The following is a 20,367-nucleotide window of genomic DNA, read 5'->3' as shown; positions in this document are numbered from 1 at the left end:
GCTTCAACGCACGCCGCCGTGTGGACGGGCCGTTAGGGGAATTCATTCACAAAAAACACACTGAACGCTGCACCCGGTCAGAAACCAGAGGAGACTGTGTGAGGTCCACTGCAGACGGACCACTTTTGGACAAAATGTCCTATCCATTAAAGGCAGCTCTTTGTGGAATAGCCTCCCAACTGATATACGGGATTGCCCCACTCTCAATAGTTTCAAAGGTCAACTCAAAGAATGGTTGAGAAACAAACAGACGTGCAATCACCGCTAAATGCACTTTAACACACTTCTCGTCTTGCACTTTAGGTAGCTCTTGTATCTTCTCTTGCACTTTATATGTCGTAGCTGCTATATTGTATTACCATGACATAAATACTTGTGTATGCTGCTCTTACTCTTTTGCACTTTTTGCATATCATGTATTTTGTTTTTGCTATGTTTTTAAAATGTAATTTTCTTAAATGTTTTATGTGAGGGACTGCGGATGGAAATTAGCTCAAAGCCAAATCTGGCACTGTTACGCTTGACACATTTGAATGTTTTAAGTGTTCATCACTGTGCATTGTCCCTGTCAAATAAACGATTGAAATAAAATTGAATACATTTAGTACATGGGCCACATACAGTACAATGTAAAGTCAAGAAGGCCTGACTAGTAAAAACATTGCTTAATATAACCAATAATACCATTACCAATACATCCATATGTTGCCCTTTCTTTTAGTGTAAAGAAGTACAAGTTCACTCTAATTGAATATCCATTTACAAAGCAAATGATCTACAGCCTAAAATGCCTATTTTCAACAATGTTTTGGTTTTCCACATTTAGTCATTTTTGATACAGAGCACATCGAACTACAAAACTAAACAAAAGTTTTAAAAAGTTGTAATTTACTTCTAAATACATTTGAAAAAACGATTGAGATCCAGAAACTCTAGCAGTTTTCCATATATATGTTCACTTCTGTGTAGCACAGCACACCAATTAAAGTGGAAGCTATTAAAGAAGCGGTTAACATTATCCCTTGATTTACAAACCATATGTACATGAAGCAGACTCCCCTCCTAGGCTTCACACTTTCAATAATATAAGGTATACAAAAATAGCAATCTCAACAATTGTTGTGGTTTGGGCCACAGGATAGTATGTTTCTCAACCCTGATCCACACAGTGCCTCTCAAGAAGATACATTGTCCATTTAAATGCATAAAAAGCTAGTTTTTACCCAAGTGAGGGAACTTCAGATAAATCATTCATCCCACTGCCACTTGTCATATGAAAACTCCCTCCTATGAGCCTTTGTACAAGCGAGAATCATGACAGTCAGTCCATTGCCCAGTAAAAATGAAAGATACCTTCTGTATGAGAAATTGCTGCTTTGACATATTGCTCCGCTATATCAGAAGTTTTGAGTCTACAATGCGGCTTTGATCTCCAGAGACATAAAATTATCATAATGTCCACTTCCTCCCTCTCACAGTATCAAAAGGTACCACTTATGCGCTGAACAATCCAATCCACTTTATTTATATAGTACATATTAAAAACAGAGGGTTTACAGAAGTCCTTCACAGCCACATAACATTATAATAAAATATAATATTACAATAATAGATCAAAGGCACATAAAGGCTATGGACAGACAAAAGCATAAAAATCGATAAAACATAGCTCAAACTGACTCGAAAGCGAGGGAAAAGAGCTGGGTCTTCAGGCGGGACTTAAAAGTTTGAAGGGTGGGTGACAATTTGACATGGGGGGGCAGGTCGTTCCAGAGCCTGGGGGCTACCGCTGATCTTTTTCTTGGTTTTAGGGACTACTAGCAGCAGCTGATCAGCCGACCTCAAAGCCCTTGAGGGGGTGTACACCTGTAGGAGGTCGGAGATGTACTCTGGGGCCAGCCCATTAAGCGATTTAAAAACAAACAATAAAATCTTAAAATGAGCTCTAAAATGGACAGGAAGCCAGTGGAGGCTTCCTGCCAGAATTGGTGTGATGTGCTCATGTTTGCCTGTTCCTGTAAGCAGCCGAGCCACAGCGTGTTGTACCAGCGTGGTCTGGTTTAGGCCGGCATAAAGTGCATTACAGTAATTTAGATGCGTAGAAACAAAAGGCATGATTTACACGCTCAAAGTCTAAAAAGAATAAAATCGGTTTAATTTTGAACAGGAGCCTCAAGTGATAAAGCACTGTCGATTTTGACGCCCAGGTTTGTGACCATGGGTTTTGCATATGGTTGCAAGGAACCCAGGTCAATGGAAGGGACATCACCATTTGGTCCAAACACAATGACCTCCGTTTTGCTCTCATTTATATTTAAAAAGTTTAGTGCCATCCAGGCCTTTATGTCATTAAGACAGTCAACCAGGGCCATCAGAGAGCTGGTGTTTTTTTTTTAGGGGTTGGTATATTTGGGAGTCGTCCGCATAAAGGTGGTAGGAATGCCTACCACCGCCATGTTTTCTAAAAATTAGTCCAAGGGGGAGAAGGTATAAAGAAAAAGAAAATGGGCCCCAAAATAGAACCTTGGTGAACTCCACATAGGGAGGCAGAAGAATGTGCAAATTCACCAATCTTAACAGAGAAAGATCTCTGGGACAGATAGGACCCGAACCACTCTGGCAGTGCCCCTGATACCCACACAGTGCTCTAGACGAGAGATAAGGATGGAGTGATCAATCGTATCAAAGGCAGCTGTGAGGTCTAAGAGCATAAGGATGGCAGAGTCACCAGAGTCTGTAGTGACCAGGAGGTCATTGAATACTCTTAGAAGGGCAGACTCAGTACTGTGAAGCACTTTAAAACCGGACTGAAAAATATCGAAAATATTGTGTGCATGCATAAAAGACTGCAGCTGTGAGAGTACGGTTTTCTCCAATATTTTTTTAAATAAAAGGAAGCTTAGAAATGGGTCTGTAATTTGAGAAGACAAAAATGTCCAGATTTGGTTTTTTTTTTTTAAATCAGGGGTGCCACAACCGCTTGTTTGAAATAAACTGGCACAGAACCGGACTCTAGGCTGCTATTTATAATTTATAATAATCTATAACAAAGATAGATCTGCTCTGTATTATGCATCTAGGGACCTGAATGTAAGAAACTATCATGTCCTAATGCTATAAGAGATAATGAATGTTGTAACGGAGATACAAGTAATTAAAAAAGGAGGTGGTGGTGATACACAGAATAAATTGAAGCACCAGCCGACAAACCTTTCTTGGGTTTAGCCAGAGCTAAAACATGTATGAAACCGTGACATCAAGTTGTTTTTGGAAGGTAATAGCAGCTTCTCACACTTCAATCTGTACCAGCTTGTCATTTTTTAATAAGATAAAGTCCAGTCATCTTATCACCTTTACATCCACTCCAAAGTGTTGCAGCAGCAGCTAAACATCTTGTGAGGGAGTCTTGGGCATATTTTCAGAGAGAGCGTTGAATTTCTTGCTAACAGCGGGTGACAAGACATCCATCAGCCAACGTTGTTCCATTTCTAAAGCCCGATTGATTTCTCTTCTACTATTTTTCCCTCTAAAAGATAAATAGATAAATGTCAGCCAAGTGTGTGATCACAGGCTAACTGGGCGATTCAATAAAAAAGATGTTGCCCCAGCTGGAGTCTTGCCAGACTTTTGTATTAAAATGCAATCCCTCTGAGTCAGAGGTAAGCGGTTGTTTTTGCTCCGATGCCTTTCACAGCTCATTCAGCTAAAACAACCCTGCAGGAAGGTATGAAAGTATTGTTGGCAGCACTGTTGGCCAAAAAGGTATCCGTGATCACTAGCTTGACAGAAACCTCATTTTACATTAACATTTACCAGCCTTATTAAAATGGATCGGCACTAGTCAGAAAGAAGGCAAACAGAAATAATTGGAAAGGTTGGCTAAATAAAGTTTCCAAAAGTAAAGCTTGGATCTGCTTTCACACTCCGGGGAAATATTCTCTCATTACGCCCAGTGTGGGGGAGGAGGCAAGCAGCAATAAGGTAGATTTCATCTGAGGCTCAGGAGAAAATGAAACCTTCAGAAGACATTAGCGCATGTAATGCTTTCATACGGTTCCACCCATTGACGAAAATTAAATGAAAATTACTGTTGCATGTTTGTTTTTTCTTCCACCCACTGTGTAAGTGATTGTTTCCTTCACAACAGATACAGGCAATGGGGATGTTTTGTATTGCTTCTACCTGTTGCGCTTTGAACTATCTAAACTTTAGCCTATTAACAAAGATATCACTGTAGTCTGAATAATGAGGTTCAGCTTCAGAAAACAAGCCTCTCCTGGTAGATCATGTTTGTCATTTCTCCTGATTAATAAGATATTTTGTAAAAATGAAACGCCAATAAACTTTCACTAGGTTTTATAATCATAATTGCTGACTGTTTACATTTTTAAGACTTTTTTATGATCCAGTATGTTTTATAGAGCTTCAACCAGTAAAAAATGTATTATCCTTGTCTTTTTTGATCGATGAATTAACTACACACAATTAGTCAATAATACGTCTGCAAGTATTCCATCTCAAGTTCACTAAAACATAAGTGGCTTCCTCCAATGTCGGACTTTGTTAAGCAGCAGGTTAATAAAACAAAAAGACATTCAAATTATAAAAGGGCTGCAAGCACATCTGGCGAGAAAACACATTGATATATGAATTGGGTTTAATGAGCACATCAGCTACACACTCACTTCCTTTTTAAATAGAAGGATATGTGGACATCCTTTTTTAGCCTATTTTAATACAAAGAAAATTATGAAATTACTTTAATCGCTCATTACAACCGGACACAACAGATTCTTCCCGGTAACTATATAGGGAAATAAGCAGATAAAAACAAAGGAACAAACAATGTTTAAAAAGAAGTTGTATCCTAGCAACTATATTTTTTATTGAAATCATTCATTCACACTGGAGTTGGCACTTTGAAAGCTTCAGAGATCAAGATGCAGTACCTGTCCTTACCAGTCCTGACTAAATCAGTTTTAATGATACATGAAACGGTGTAGCGAGTAATCCTGACTGGTGAGGAGAAGGTCATTATTCCACTGGAGAAAGGACAAGATCAGGTGAAATAATGACAAGATACCAGTGTGCAGAGTAAAGCAGTGGTATCTCCACTAGTGGGCTTTCTTTGGTGTACTGATAAACTGAATATTTTTTTGTTTGAGACTGTTCGTTGAACAAAACATTTTAAGACGTCACTAATGGTGGAAATATTTACACGTACAATTTTCACATATACATTAAAGTCGTTAATCAGGAAAAGAATCCGCGGAATAATCAAAATATAGATATTGCAGATTTGGAGTCATCCATTTCCAACTGAAGCGACCAGCAAGTAGATACAACTTCTTTATCTTACATTTGGTGTAGTTAAAACACTTCAAATTCAGAGAGTGCACAGTGCACTGTGGTTTCTTGCGGATAGATTATTAGAAATGTATAGTGATTTACGTCAGAAAAAACACTCCGGAGGGAAAAATCTATTTCATCCATCTCTTCAATAAAAATGAATGGCAGCTGAATATTATTCCTCCTTTTAAAATGTCCTTTCTCAGTCCATAGACATTAGCATAATTATATTGTGGCATACGCAGATCAAACCAATCCATCGCATCATCGAATTTTTTCCACTGGCTCCCAACGTATCCACCTGATATAACCGAGAGGCTTTTTTTGACATATTTTGCATATCAATGTAGGCGTCTCCAAATTGAAATCCCTTTCTATTTTTGGAGATGGCTTTTTGATGGCTTCTCATTACAGAGATGTTGGCCATGGTGTCATATGAAAATGTCATCCCAGGCTCAGCAGAGGCTGTGCAGGAGACAGTCCTCTCCGACTCAGACAAACGTCCCTTAACAGTTTAACCTCATTCGCCTAAGAGATGATGAATCATGAAACCCAGGGCAGAGCGTGCACGCTGACAGCGGGTGAATGAGCGCGTGACGAGGTGCCAGTCAGCCCGTTTATGACAACCTTACACGTTTCCTGTGGTGTTACTCTCAGGCCATAATCACTTTAAGTCAGAGAGTAATGCTCTCCTGCGCATGAGGCCTATGATATATTGAGGAAAAACTGCAATGCATTTTGCAAAGTGAAAAATGGCTGGTTGATTGATTAATTGTTGGTTCGACAGGAAACCTCAGTGTAACGACAGAAGATTAACCATTTGAACCTTTTAAAACTAATGGCAGGCTGTTGGTGGGTGAGTTTAAAATATTTTGCTGATTAATATTGCTTTTAGAGCCGATATTGCTATATATTTGAGAGGCTAAATCATCAGATTATGATATCGAACATTAGCAAAACATATTTTCAAAAATATTTGCTTATATTGATGGCAATTCTTCGATTTTTTTAAATATGTGTTTCTTAATATTTGCGCAACTGCAATAAGACAGTGGTGCGCAACCAAGCATTTGTGAAACTATTTGGGCTTTATACATCAAACTGAAGTGTTTAGAAAGTGACAAGACATCTACAATATTTCAATTTCAAAGATTTTGATCATGGGTTTTATCATTTTATCATTGTTTTTCAATAAAAAAATCTTTGGATTTTAGAGACATGGCTGAACAGAAGAAGCCATTTGAAGACTTAACTTTGGTATGGATTAATCACTTACAAAAATGATTCCAGGCTCTAAATAATTCACTGTAAATAAAAGGATGGCTTGGAAAGAAAAGCTATAACAAGATGATTCAGAATACACTGTGTATAGGATACTTATCATAGGAGTTAAGAGAAGACTTTACCAGACAGAAGGTTCAAGGGTTAAAACTTGTATCAGTATCTAGCAAAAGTGCCTTGACATATGCTGATTACAACTCCTAATAGACATCACCTCTGGCTTTGTGGGCACTTCTATCACTCAATTAATATTTGTTTATTTTAGCCTCCACATCAGACACTTGTATGTGTTCTTGTAAAATTCCCTTCACTCTTCATTGAGTGTTTGCAATGGGCTAAACTCACTGAATAACTAAAACGCTGTGAGGTCGACTCTTTCTCAATAGACCCTGAACGCAATAATCAGATTTACGTGTCTCTTGAGCATCACATTCGCTTTATCGGAGCCGAGGTCAAGAGTCAAAGCATTTCAGTGTCTCCATGGTAACGCTTTTGCCTTCACCTCAACATAATGCTCAACATCGACGTCTGCATCCTTCATGATACAATAGAGACATTGCACAGACACACCATTTACTTTAACACAAAAAAATGCGATGTTTGCTTTGTGAATCATTGCTTCGCGGTGGAGGTCACAGTCAGCGGGGTTGAATGGGACAGCTAACGGTCGGCGTTGTTCGCGGTTCAAGCTGTGAAGATAACGTCGAGCGGTAACAAGCCACCTGTGGCGTCGTGAGTCTGCTTCGGCACAGTCAGTTCGGTAATGAGGTTTTATTCAGGCAGAAGCTGTGTCAGGGTATCAGCCCCTATGTGCGGACTAATATCTCTCTGTCTGAATCTGTAAACTAAGTTTGTGTGTTTGTGATGATGAGCCGTCCTGGAAATGAGGCTGAGAGGTGGGGGTGTAATGAAGAGGGAGCCAGGTGGGGGCAGGACTCTGTGTGTGTGTGTGTGTGTGTGTGTGTGTGTGTGTGTGTGTGTGTGTGTGTGTGTGTGTGTGTGTGTGTGTGTGTGTGTGTGTGTGTGTGTGTGTGTGTGTGTGTGTGTGTGTGTGTGTGTGTGTGTGTGTGTGTGTGTGTGTGTGTGTGTGTGTGTGTGTGTGTGTGTGCGTGTGGCATTTAAAAGAGGAAGCGTACAGTTGTTCCAATCACTGATTAATTAGATCATCATACTCCTCTTTTTCATCTCTTTGTGTGTGTGTATCTGTGTTCATCTAGTGTTTCTGTAGCCGACATGGTGCTAGTGCGCTAATGCAGAAGAGGCATTAACCCCAATCTCTGTGGATGAGAGAGCGCTTGGCCAGCCTCCGTCCCTGGAGACCGGTGGCATGCTTCTGTCTGCCTGCCAATCTTATTTCCCGGATAGCTTGCACACTTATTTCATTTTGGCCTGTTTCACAGCCCCTTATTGATTTTTGTAACATCATGTTGGTGTGAGGACAAACGGCTCTTTTTTGATCACAGGGTTTCGTGATAAGCTTGATGTTTGTGTCTGCAGTATAATCCCTTTATAAACATAATAGTTTTCTTTGAATCCGCACATAATGATTCAGATCATGATTTGGGGATTTAAAGTGGACCTATCATGCTATATTTGAATAATATAGTGTAGGACCATACTTATATAAAAGGCATATTTTATACTTTTTATTTTTCAAACTACCAAACAGGTCATGCATTTTAGCCATTCCTCATTTCGCTCAATTTAACACTGTCTTTTCATGGGCTGATTATGTGAGAACAGCACCATCTACAGGCCTGGCATATGTACTACAGCGTCTCCAGCGCTTTCCAACGGCAATGTCCGTGGCTGTCTCCTCCTGATTGGTGGAGTTGGCCCAATAGCCGTAGCGCCACTTCTGTGACGTCATAAAAGTGTTCAAATCTGGATCAGTCTGTATCAGATCCGTTGCAGCCCCTTTTTAAGAGATTTGGGTACGGAGGGAAATAGAGAGGGTTGTGTTTTCTGACACTTGATGAGTTCCCTGGAACACCGGGGACACATATTCATGTATAAAAGACGTACAAAAGGGCATTTTGCATGATAGGTCACCTTTAAGGAAATCATTATCAATATCTGATGTTTTATTTAAATCTCTTCACTCTAATGTTCCTTTTTGCTTTACTTATTACACACTTTTGCTTGTTCTTTTTCTGTGCTTTCAAACTCCTTTATCTCTATTTGTCTAACCTTTTCTCGTCTCCAGCTTTTATTTCCCCTGTTGCTTCTCATACCCATTGTGCTTGCTCAGTCTGGTTTTGTGTGTCCAAACCAGCGGATGTGAGATAGCGGGCTGGGCATTGGAGACGTCGCTGTCTCTCTGTGAGTCCCTGTGGTACATTAGGCGTCCCTTACCATGTATTATTGATTCCCTCTCTCTAATCACCGTCTCCAGCCAAATTCCTGGCTGAGGCACAACTCTAAAAGACACTGCGGTTTTTGAGTAGCAGTAGCAACAACAAGAACAACAGGTGAGGCATCTTCAGCGCAGATGTAAGTGGTTACAGTCTCACCTGAAAACATATGAAAACCTAATAAAGTGAAATTAAAATCATACATGGTTTGACCAATCAGAAATGTTCAGCGCTGCAAGCCCAACTCCAACTATCCTACCTTTTTTTCTAAATGACTGCCCCCGAACATAAATAAAGTCCCCAGGAACTTAATTTCTATGGCAGGGTTTAAATGGTTTATATGTCTGCAAACTACCTTAAAGAGCAACTTCCAGGTTAAAGACACCTGTGAATAAATGTGTAGGAAAATGATGAATACACTAGATTTTCAAAAAAATATACAGAAATATACACTACAGTGACATCTGGCGTCGTTTTTGTAAGAAATGTTCACTTCCGCATAAAAAAGCCTCGGCAGGTGACCTCCCGCGTGTGACGTAACATGGGGGAAACAAGGGGGAGAGCGGCCGGTGTAACGTATTAATAAACATGGATCCCAATGCTAGTTTCGACACAGAAGATACAGAAGAAGTTGAACATGAATATTCGAATGCATATGACGGACCACAACCTTATAATTATGAGCCTGCTAGGCGTCCAAGAGACCAGGAGCAGCCAAGGATTAGAAGAAATAACGGCCATCGGAGAGAAATTGAGCTGTGGTGTGAGGAGAACCAGTGGAGAACTGGGCAGCTATCTTGGTGAGTGACCGGCGTTAGCTACAGAATGTTAGCTAACGTCACATCACAACATTGTGAAGTTAGCTATCATATATCAGGCTATAACTAACGTAGCATTGATAATATAGTAACGTTACTGGCAGGACTGTTGATACTGATCCATAACAGAAACTAATGCGCAAGTATCAGCCGTATCTCGCGTTACCTAATGCAACTCCACACTACGGTGCTGTGTACCGGAGGAGAGACTCGAGATACGGCTGATACTTGACGATCTGTCGGAGAAAGGTTGTGGAGCCTCCGTTGATATGCCGTTGTAAATGGCTTGATGGAAAGCATGTGTGTAGTCGGGGAGGGTGCACAGCTGATTGCAGCAGGTGAGTGGAGGTTGAGCCGGGAGCCAGGAGTGACAGCCACCACGCACACACAAACAACACAGACAGGGGGAAACAAACAAACACAAAGGAGACGGCTGGAGCAGTACAGCCACCACAGCGTTACCTAATGCAACTCCACACTATGTCTTACGGTGCCGTGTACCGGAGGGGAGAGAGAGAGAGAGCAGCGAAGGGGGGGGGAGAGAGAAGTAATACGGTTTCCTGATAAAGCTGTGGAGAGTATGTGCTGCAGGGAGGTGGATGCACAACGCACCCAGGAACGAACGCTAGCTCCGGTCCTTTTTACTGTGGACTCGATGTCCTGACAGGCTGGTATTTGTGCAACCTGCACAAACACAATACTGCAACATGATTACAAATGGTGAAATACAATGTAAAACTACTGAAAAATACCAGCTCCTTAAAACACGACCGCTCTACTCAACGCAACTCTACTATACCCGCGGTCAGAGAGCGGAGATGTGTCCCCTGCGTGATGTAATATGACGCATGACCTTAAAAAAAAGCCGTTTTTAAGAGCAGGGCTCAAAATTGCTCCTTTCCCTCTGAATTCCTGCCCTTATGTCTCGTAAAACATATCAAATCCTGCATTCACTTTTTTTAATTGTAATTTTCAAGCAAGTTTAAGCATAAATGTAGAAAAAATAAAAACCTGCAAGATGCTCTTTAAGCAGTAAGCTGGATTTTGTGGTAATTGTCCATGCTGTGTATTTGAAGGACAATATATTACATTGACATGGTTAAATGATAATAGATATTGTCTTACATATTGGATTTTGTAATAATGCTTGAGTATCCATACTGTAGCTTTAAGGATGAAACACGGATGTAGGATGAGGCCCAGATTTTCTCTGGCCTTTCAACTATTCAGTGAGTGTTTGCACTGGGATTCTGCAGACAGATCCCATACAGTGGGAAATCAATTAGGTTCACACTAATATGGATCGGAGATCATTGGTGATCTGCATTTCCTTTCTTCGCTCTGTGTCTTGCTGAAGCACAGAGATAGGGTTTTGAAAGAGATGACTACTTTTGTGTGAATCCCTGCTGCGTGCTTTGGCACAGAGTGAAACACTGCACACAACGAGGGGGTGCTGAATGTGGGAGGAAGAGTCGGGACACTGAGGGGACACAAAAGGGGAGAGGGGCTTTACAAAGTGGGTCAGTTGAATCATTGCAATACTGGTCCCTTCTGATGTCATGCAGACATCATCACCCCGGCCCCACCCGCCATACACTCAACGCAAAAAAACGGATGATTTCTGAGTCATACTGCAGCATGAAGTTGTAAATCAAATGTCTACTGATAACTTATATCTTGAAATCACATTAACTATTGTTAAGCTCTTTCAACACTTTCACACTCTGCTAAAGTTGGAGGTGAAATGAAACTTGAGAAAGTGCGTCAGACCTTTTTCCTTTTACAAGAAATGCTGAGGCATTCAAGCCAAAGCTCAGGGTTACTATTTTCTTCACACTTTTCACACAAAGCACAAACGAAGAGGTGTTTCTTTTCTCCGAACAAAATCTGAAAGTGGCTTACATCACTGCCATCTTATTCAGAGTAGTCCTTGACTACATTATGTTAGAACACAGGCACGCAATCTGTTGACAAAGGAGTGAATAGAAAGATACAAAATGAAATGAGAAGAAAAAACTCAGATCAAAGGTTGACTAATGAAGTGCTTCTTTGATTAAAAAAAGCTTGATGCTAGAGTCACCTCTTTACTGTGAGAAAAGGTAAAGTTAATAAACTATCAGAAAACATCACTTCGACTCCACTTAAAGTGGGAGATTAATACCTGAGTTAGTCAATTTAGTTTCTACTTTTCATAAGTATAATGAAAGGCGTCCATATTTATATTTGAAAAGTTGTTGATCGCTGTTTTATCCGTCCTGAACCGGCCCTAAAGTTATTGCATCAATACAACAAAGACAAGACAAAGTATTTCTAGTTATGCAATTAAAAACGTTCTAACCACAGTTTTTCTTTGCTGAGCTTTAGTTGAGGGATATATTCATTTATTTTAACCTTAATCCTAACCAGGGCTGCACATTACTGTAAACCTTTTCAGCTTCTTCAGTGGAATATGTGCAATACTCCTATTGCAGTAAGTGCAATGTCTGCCATGCCTGGAAATGCAGTAATAGTCATTTTCCATGACTAATCCAGTGTTTCCCATTAATGACCGACAGTCTAGGTAGACACACCACCATTTAATAATTTATGTTGTGCACTTTTCAACGGGTGGGGTCTGCCTGGGGGATTTAAGGGGGCAAGTCAGAGTGAGCAACTCTGTGTGGATTGACAGATATTAGGATATATTTTGTTTAATGTCCCAGAGAACGAAAGCAGCAAATCCTAAAAATGTTAAAGCCGAAGTTATCATATTGTCTATTGTAGGTGTTAGCACGTTTTGCCCTCAATAGATCTAGTGTGACACTCTTAATCACGCAAAGACGTAATGTAATGGTTCTACAACACAGAAGAAAGCTTTCCCTGCAGAAGAAAAACCTGCTTTGTATGGCTTTGCTACCAGGCATGTATACCACCCCCAAGGTGATTCAGCACATTACATATAATATATTCAAGTTAACATAAAGATCAAGGTCATTCATTCATTGCCTTTTATGGATTCATAAGCAGTATTAGTGAGGGGCGACCTTGCAAAGTCCATGTCTCAAAGACAAATGCTTCGCAAAGGACCCACCCTGATTCAAGGTGGAAAGAGGTGGAAATGTCCCCTGGGTTTATAGATGAAATCAAAGAGTGTTTTGTTTTGTTAAACTATAGAGATGTCTGGGTACTTTCCTTCATTCATGACTCATGTCACTGTCCATTTCAGGGCATATATTATATACTGTATGTATAAAAAGCGATGGACTATCTTTTAAATTGAGCAGGACACATAGGTATGAGGCTTCATAAAGTCATTATGGAAAATAAGTCAAGCGAATACAAAGTAAGGGCTTTTATCAATATAAGCAATGCAAAAAGATTGTGTTGCATTGTTTATGCCTTTCTGTCTTGGCGGGATAACTTTAACCTTGATTTAAAATCCAATCTGAACTCCAAACTATTTATTTGAGCATGCCCACATTTTTCTTTTACATTTAGTTTTTATATTGCTAAGTTTGACCATTTCTTGACATCCCTATTTTTATTGCATTCTTTTTATATTCCGGTATATTTTGAAGATCTTGTTTCATAAAATGTATCTATTTGAATTGATCTGTACACAGTGCCCATCTTTTGTCTGGCTTTAGCCCTCAGCAGCAGTCATGCTTCCATTCCCTCAACAAAGCACATTCAACTAATGTGGGGGAAATACTATTTTCTGAACAAGTTGAATATATTGAAGCGCAGCAAATCAACCTGATACTCGGCAGCAGGCAAAGACACGCCAGCTATGCAGCAGATTATTCACACATATCACAAATTCATGGCACGAAGCGCACAATGTCTTGTTATGAAAGGTTATGTAGAATTGATAAGCACCAGTTGACCATCAGTACATGATAACGGCTTAATGCTTCTACTGAGAAAAGCTGAGTGAACAAGACGTAGATGTAATTGTGAGATAAGCAGAAAGGATTCAAATAACTCCATTGCTCTGAGTGAAAATATTATAGATGATGTGAAGTGCGTGGAGAAAATGTGTGATTTTGACTTGAGTTACAAAAGCCAGCTTGAGTTTTCAATGTAGCCAATACTGCAGTAAGTAGAAATCATTAAGTGAGTTGAAAGTGTAGAAGACAATAGTCATGTTGAGCCATATACAAAATAAGGCCCACAAGACACTCACATTTTATTTGATTTCCTGCTTTTAGATCATATTAAACTGAACTTTTGAAGGTATGGACTGAAAAGACAAAGATAGCCACAGGGATATTGAGAAACTGGGATCGATTTGTTCACAATTTCCTGACATTTTATAGACCGATCTAATGGATTGAATGATTGAAGCTTTGAAGAAGAATTGGATTAAATTGCAGAGATTGAATAATAACTCAAATTATTTGACTTAAAAGTAGCAACACTACAGTCTAAAAATACTCAGCTACAAGTAAAAATAACGCATTGATGATTGTGGAAAAAGTATTAACTAACATCTAAATATACTTTAAGTACCAAAAGTAGAAGTACTGAAGAATGGCCCATTTAAGCCCCATATATTTTAAAGTAACAAAATGGGAAAATACTCAAGTAAAGTAGGCTACCTTTGACTCTCCAAGTACAGTAGGCTACTTGATTACATGTACTCAGTAACTGTACACCTATGTTTACAAACACAGGCATTTATAACAGCACAAAATGCAAGTTGAACAACAACCAGAAGAAAAACAAACAGTCCACAGCAGGGATTTTACGTGAACAACCATGTCAATGCTGTACATAGCTTCACGTATAGGCAGGCACAGCAGAAACAAGCACCAAAAACATAAACCACATCCAAAAAGACAGCAGCTCTTTGGCTTGTTAGCTTGATATTGAGAAGCAAACAAACACTGTGACAGAACACAGCCAACATTTCACTCCTAAAATGCATGTTAGCATCAGATTAGCATAAACAGCAAACACTTACCTTAGCATGCTGAAGTGAAGCAATCATCAGGGTATTTTCCAACAGGTTGCAGACGCCCAAAGCTAGAAAGCAGGATGGAAAAGTCTCCGGTTTGATATTAATCTACTTTATTATTCCTCCACAAAGCCGTCCCCAAACAACATGAGTTACCTTTCTGCAGCTTGCTTATAAAGTGCCACATTAGCCACATGAGTTAGCTAGCATAACAAACATCTTTACAGAAACAGCACTTTAAACTGGAGTGAAAATAGCCCACCATGTTGAAAAGAGTGCGAGATATACGGCCTATTACAGCCCGCACAGTGTGCCTCTGTCCCAACACCAGTGGAGTAAATTACCGGTACTGTACTTAAGTACAATTTGAGAGACTTGTACTTAAGTTCAGTATTTACATGTTTGGCTACTTTGTACTTCTTGACCACTACAATTCAGTTAAATTGTGTACTTTTACACCACTGCATTTATGTTACCTTTAGTTACTTTGCAAATTGTGTTTAATAATGTGAAATCTAGTCAACTCTATTATTATTATTATTATTATTATTATTATAGTCTATAAGATTTTATTCACACCTGGAGCCAAATTCACATATGGTCCTGCAGTAGGCCTATATAATGTAATTAAAATTAGCTGCACCTTTACCAGCTAAATATAAAGCAAAATGCATTACTAATTGTTATCATATGTATATATTTTTCTGAAATAGACCAATCTGCAAGATAAGTATTTGTATTGTTTGGTACTTGAAGTGTATTGTTATGCTTATATTTTTTAAACTTTTACTTGAATAACATTTTGATTGCAAAACTTTTTATTGTAACAGAGTATTCCTACACTCTGGTTCTCTTTCTTTTACAAGGGTTAGTACAATATCTGAGTGCTTCTTCCACCTATGCCCAACAACTACATCAACATAGCCTACTATTTCTTAGCATGTAAAAGGTTGGAGTACTTTTTCCAGAACTTATGCTAAGAACACTGAGTATAAACTTCACAATAAAACTGTGTAAAAAGTTATGAAATAGATAGATAGATATATAGATAGATAGATCTTTAATTTTGTCAACAAAATTACAATAAACTCAAGGTGCCAACACGCAACAACAAGACAATATTCTCACAAAGTTGGTGTTAATGGGCACTGGATTTTGCAGTGCTCTGGTTGGTTTATTGTATTGTGCATTGATACACAAATGCACAGCTGTGAGTCATTAAAATAAGTTGCAGGTGGTTGAGAGACTGCTCCAGAGAGAACTCACAAAAATGAAATATTAATTAGTTGAGAAACTGTGTTGCTTTTGAAATGGCAGCATTAAGGAGTCGTGACTTTTCTATAAAAAAGTAGTATGTGGATTTCATGCAACTTTTTTGCAAACAAAACGCTATGCTAAAAAGATAACTATTCTATATGAAAAGTATTCATGGATTTGGGCTGTGTGCATTGCAACCTAACCTAACAGTTTTTATTGCATGCTTTATTCCCTTTAATCTGCTTTGGAATAAAATAATAAAGCAAATGTACACAAGTATTGTAATTCACTGAGGCTTTAATTCGACACTTTTGTCACATAAAAGCTGCATGTTGCAAGGTACACAGTATTTTCTAGATAAGTCACCCAAAATTGAGAGAAATAGTTAAAATTAGCTCCACCATAAATGAATATCCATTTTAGCTGGACCTTTTTTTTTACAGTACACACACTCTTGACTTTTCAAACAGGTGTGTCTAATTAACAACTGGCTCATGTTCATGGAAACCAGCCATCGTTAGTGTTATTATCTACACATGAGGTTCTTCAGCTGGGGCAAGTAAAAAAGAAAATAAGTAAACCATCATTAAAATTGCTTGAATAAAAATGCCATCATCATTAGAGTGGATAGATTGCCCAGGAGCCGGATGATTTGGTGTTCAAGTCGCAGTGCACGATCAACATTACCATTAATCTCCCAGAAAGGTGCACCTGAACGCCACATGAGATCATTAGCCTGTGCTCTCTCAGTGCTGGACACTTAATTAAGAAGTATTTAAGAAATATTTTTAGGGCAGTATTATCATAAACTCTCTATCTCACTTTATCCAAGATATAAAAATAAGAATACTTGCTCCACCCCAATGAGTCATTTAAAAAAGACAGTACAGATATAGACTGGCTGAGGCTAAAAATGGATTATATTCATCACTCCCTTTCAATCTCACAATAGTTAATTTGCACCTCGTTTTTCATTCACTTAATTACGCTATGACCGAATGGGCACAACCCATCTCAGGTGCCTTCAGCGTTTCTTATTAGCGTGCATGGGGGTCTTGTGGATTCAGCTCATCTGTTGTATTTGCTCATTGTGACCTCTCAGCCCAGACCCAATCTCTCCTCATTAACATTTTAGGTGACGAGTCTGTCACGGCCTTAATTAACAATTCATGAGAACGGGTTTATAGCTATATTAACATTTTACAACCAATAAATCAGCTTTCCTAATGTGCTGTGTGTCATGCAGCATGTATGAGCTTCACACAGGGGGCACTTTGTTAGTGTGTGGGTGACATATAGCAACATGTTTCCCTTTGTCTCCAAGTCTGTCTCCATGTCTGTCCCTGAGCATGCCATTTGTTTTGAACTTTCTCTTAATCTGATGTTCTGATCATGACAGTGTAGTGAATCATAATTTTTTTTAATCAGCACAAGAAAAATCCAACCTGAAGTCATTCACAGCGTCATGACCTAAAAAGAGAAATCCCACAAAGCGAGTGCCACCCATAATGTAAACGTTGACTAATTAGGGTGCTATGTTCGATCAGTAGACTATTACAAAGTGATAGCGGTGTTAGTCTCTTTTTTTGTGGGAAGCAAAAGGAACAAGAGGGGAGAGGAGAGATGAGGAGGGATACATCTGAAACAATGGTGAAAGACAATCTGGTAGAACCGATTCCCTGAGGTATCATCATTTCGGTTTCTTTTAGGCCACATATTCAAAACGCCTCTGAGAGTGGGTGTAACAGCATGAAATAAGACCAAGGAGTCTTTAACTGCTTCATGGTGCTATGATATGTGTATGTGTGTTCATGTAGCATGGTGTCTAAAAAGCACAAATAATCCTGCATCTGTAAGAAAATATCTGCAATCTGACTTTACTTTTGTCGCAGAGCTTCCAAAGAACATTTTCTCTTTTATATTTCAGCTCAAAAATGTCGTGCAATGACTGAATGAAAGGGTAATATCTGGTCAAAACACCATGTCTCATGCTCTCTCTGTGGGTGGGGCTAAAACAGAAAGAAGTTGAACTGAAGTAACAATCCCCTTTATGCAGCTGCTTGACCCCACTTTGAAAGTCGGTGTGTGCATGCCTTGGTTCCCCCACTGAGTCACCGTGTAAGTGCAGCAGTGTCCTGCTGTGATGCTTGTGGTGCAGAGCTGTTGCTTGCCAAAAGAAAGCGGTCTCTGCAGCACATCTCACTCTACCTGGGTTTCAAAAAAATAACAATGTTTACAAGAGCATGTTAACTTTCTGTCGATGGGTCAGATGGTTCAGATGGTTCACAATATGGAGCATTATGTCCCAGAGCATTAGCAATGTAAGGGTTCTACAATACAGAACTGGGTTTGAAGAAATACCTGCTTTGTATTGCCTTGCTGTAGCAGCCTTGAATACCCATCCCCAAGGTGATTCTGCACATTTATTACAGGTTAACATAAAGATCAAGTTCACTGCTTCAGTGCATTGCCACATGTAAAGGATTCTTTAGCAGTGTTAGTGAGGGGCGGCCTTGCAAAGTCCATGTCTCAATGACGAATGCATTGGTTGCTGCCTGCAAAGGACCCACCCTGATTCAATGCACCTTATTCCAATTTCAGTCAGCCTCCAACTTCTGCAAAGTCAAAAAATAAGAAATCGATCCGAGAGCGGTGGAAAGAGGAAATGTCCCCTGAATGCGTTGAAGAAATAAAAAGGTGTTTTCTTTTGTTAAACTACCAGAGATGGCTGGGTATTTTCCTTCATTCATGACTCGTCTCACTTCCTATTTTGCTAGAATGTCAGGGTGCATGTATAGTTATGGACTATATTTAACTTGAGCAGGACATACAGGTGTGTGGTGTGTTGCTTCATAAGGTCATTATGGAAAATAGGGAGAGTGAATAAATAGTATGGGCTTTTTCCAGCTGGAGAAACAGCAATGCAACACATTGTGTGGCATTGTTTGTGACTTTCTGTCAAAATCTAAATGATCACCTGTTGACAATAATTGTAAAACTATTAACGGTTATGATATCAGTTTAAATAACCAAAGACAGAAAAGGATGTATAATAGAAATATATGAAGGTAGTATGTTGATCATGAGGTAGGCTCAGAGAAAGCATGATTCCAATTAAAATGTATACTAATAATAGAGGATGGTGAATTCAGAGAGCATAACACAGCACAGGAAGCTGACATGAACATAGTATGGCAAGGTGATGGAACCGTGAAAATGTGGAAACTCATACTTCTTCAGTAATAAATGTTCTTTTCTCACTTTTGGAAAGAAATTGCCATGACTACAGGAAGGAGTTTTGCTTTCTTTACTGCTGCTCTGCTGCCCTCTTCTGGTGAATAAACAACCAGCCATACATTAAATAGATACAAATCTGACTCATAACCTTATTAAGAACCTTACATTTCTTGTCTCAATAGCCTGCAGTAGATGTTAGGGTTTGCCAATATTCAGGTTAATGTACAGGTCATAAATATGTGTAAATATAAGACAGTGAGAGGGAATGAACAGAAGAAATCAATAAAAGTGTCAATAATCTCATTAGAGTATTTTAAGGTATGACGAACCAAGTGTTTCTGATGCTCATGTTGATAAATGAAATCTCTGCAGACGTCATTACATTACATAACCAAGTCCAGCATCTCCCAATTGGCTGGCCTTCTGCAGGCAGCCTGATGAAATAGTGCAATCTTATTTTGGGAAGGGTTATCTCAGGTTCAGAAAAATAGATTGTTCAATGGTGAAAGGTTATTTTTGAAGAGGGCGCAACATGTTTGATTTACATTTCCTTCCACGATGCTTGACAGATCCCCTCTGAATAACCATTACAATGTGAATTTACACCCTGTTTTTTTCAAGTCCTAATCTCCCTTTCGGCCACTTCTTCAATTTTCGACTTTGTTATCCCTAATCTTTTCCCCGGAGTTGTTCATTTAATGTTGACTGACAGAATCAAGAGTGGGAGGATACTGCCTATAAGGACTATCTCCCTAAAAGATATTTTTCACAGCACCACTTTGTGCTTGGAAACTCATCCTCCTCACACATTCACACATCACTAAAGCACTGACAATGAATTCCTGCCTAGAGTGCTGTGAATTGAAACTCTAGTGTAACTAACGTGTTACTTTCTGTCTCCCACCTCACTAAGATTGTGCTCAGCAAATTGCTCAGTTTGGCATGAAAAAAAGATTAGCTCAATGCAATAGGAACAGATTGCACACGTTATATTCCTCCATATAAGCAGCAGAGCAGACACAATGTAGATTACTTCTGTTATCCCTGGCCATGAATATCATCAATCCCACAGCACACACTTTCAACTCTGGAGGTTACATTCAGGAGACATTATCCTGTTATGTTCATCAGT

The 20,367-nt window shown here is 39.3% G+C and overlaps 1 long non-coding RNA gene across 2 annotated transcripts in view; it reads right to left on the bottom strand.

The window, feature by feature from the left end:
* Positions 1-15,040, bottom strand: part of LOC307020516 — a 125,838-nt gene extending 110,798 nt beyond the window's left edge. For both annotated transcript variants that reach the window (XR_013802906.1, XR_013802907.1), the window contains exons 1-2: positions 14,898-15,040; positions 14,748-14,809 (exon numbers count right to left, since the gene is read on the bottom strand). This is a non-coding gene — a long non-coding RNA (uncharacterized lncRNA). The remainder of the gene's footprint in view (positions 1-14,747; positions 14,810-14,897) is intronic.
* Between the last annotated feature and the right edge of the window lie 5,327 nt (positions 15,041-20,367).

This window comes from Notothenia rossii (genome assembly GCF_949606895.1).
Source record: "Notothenia rossii genome assembly, chromosome: 9".
In the NCBI taxonomy this organism is placed as follows: domain Eukaryota; kingdom Metazoa; phylum Chordata; class Actinopteri; order Perciformes; family Nototheniidae; genus Notothenia; species Notothenia rossii.
This window is presented reverse-complemented; position numbering and strand designations above follow the sequence as displayed.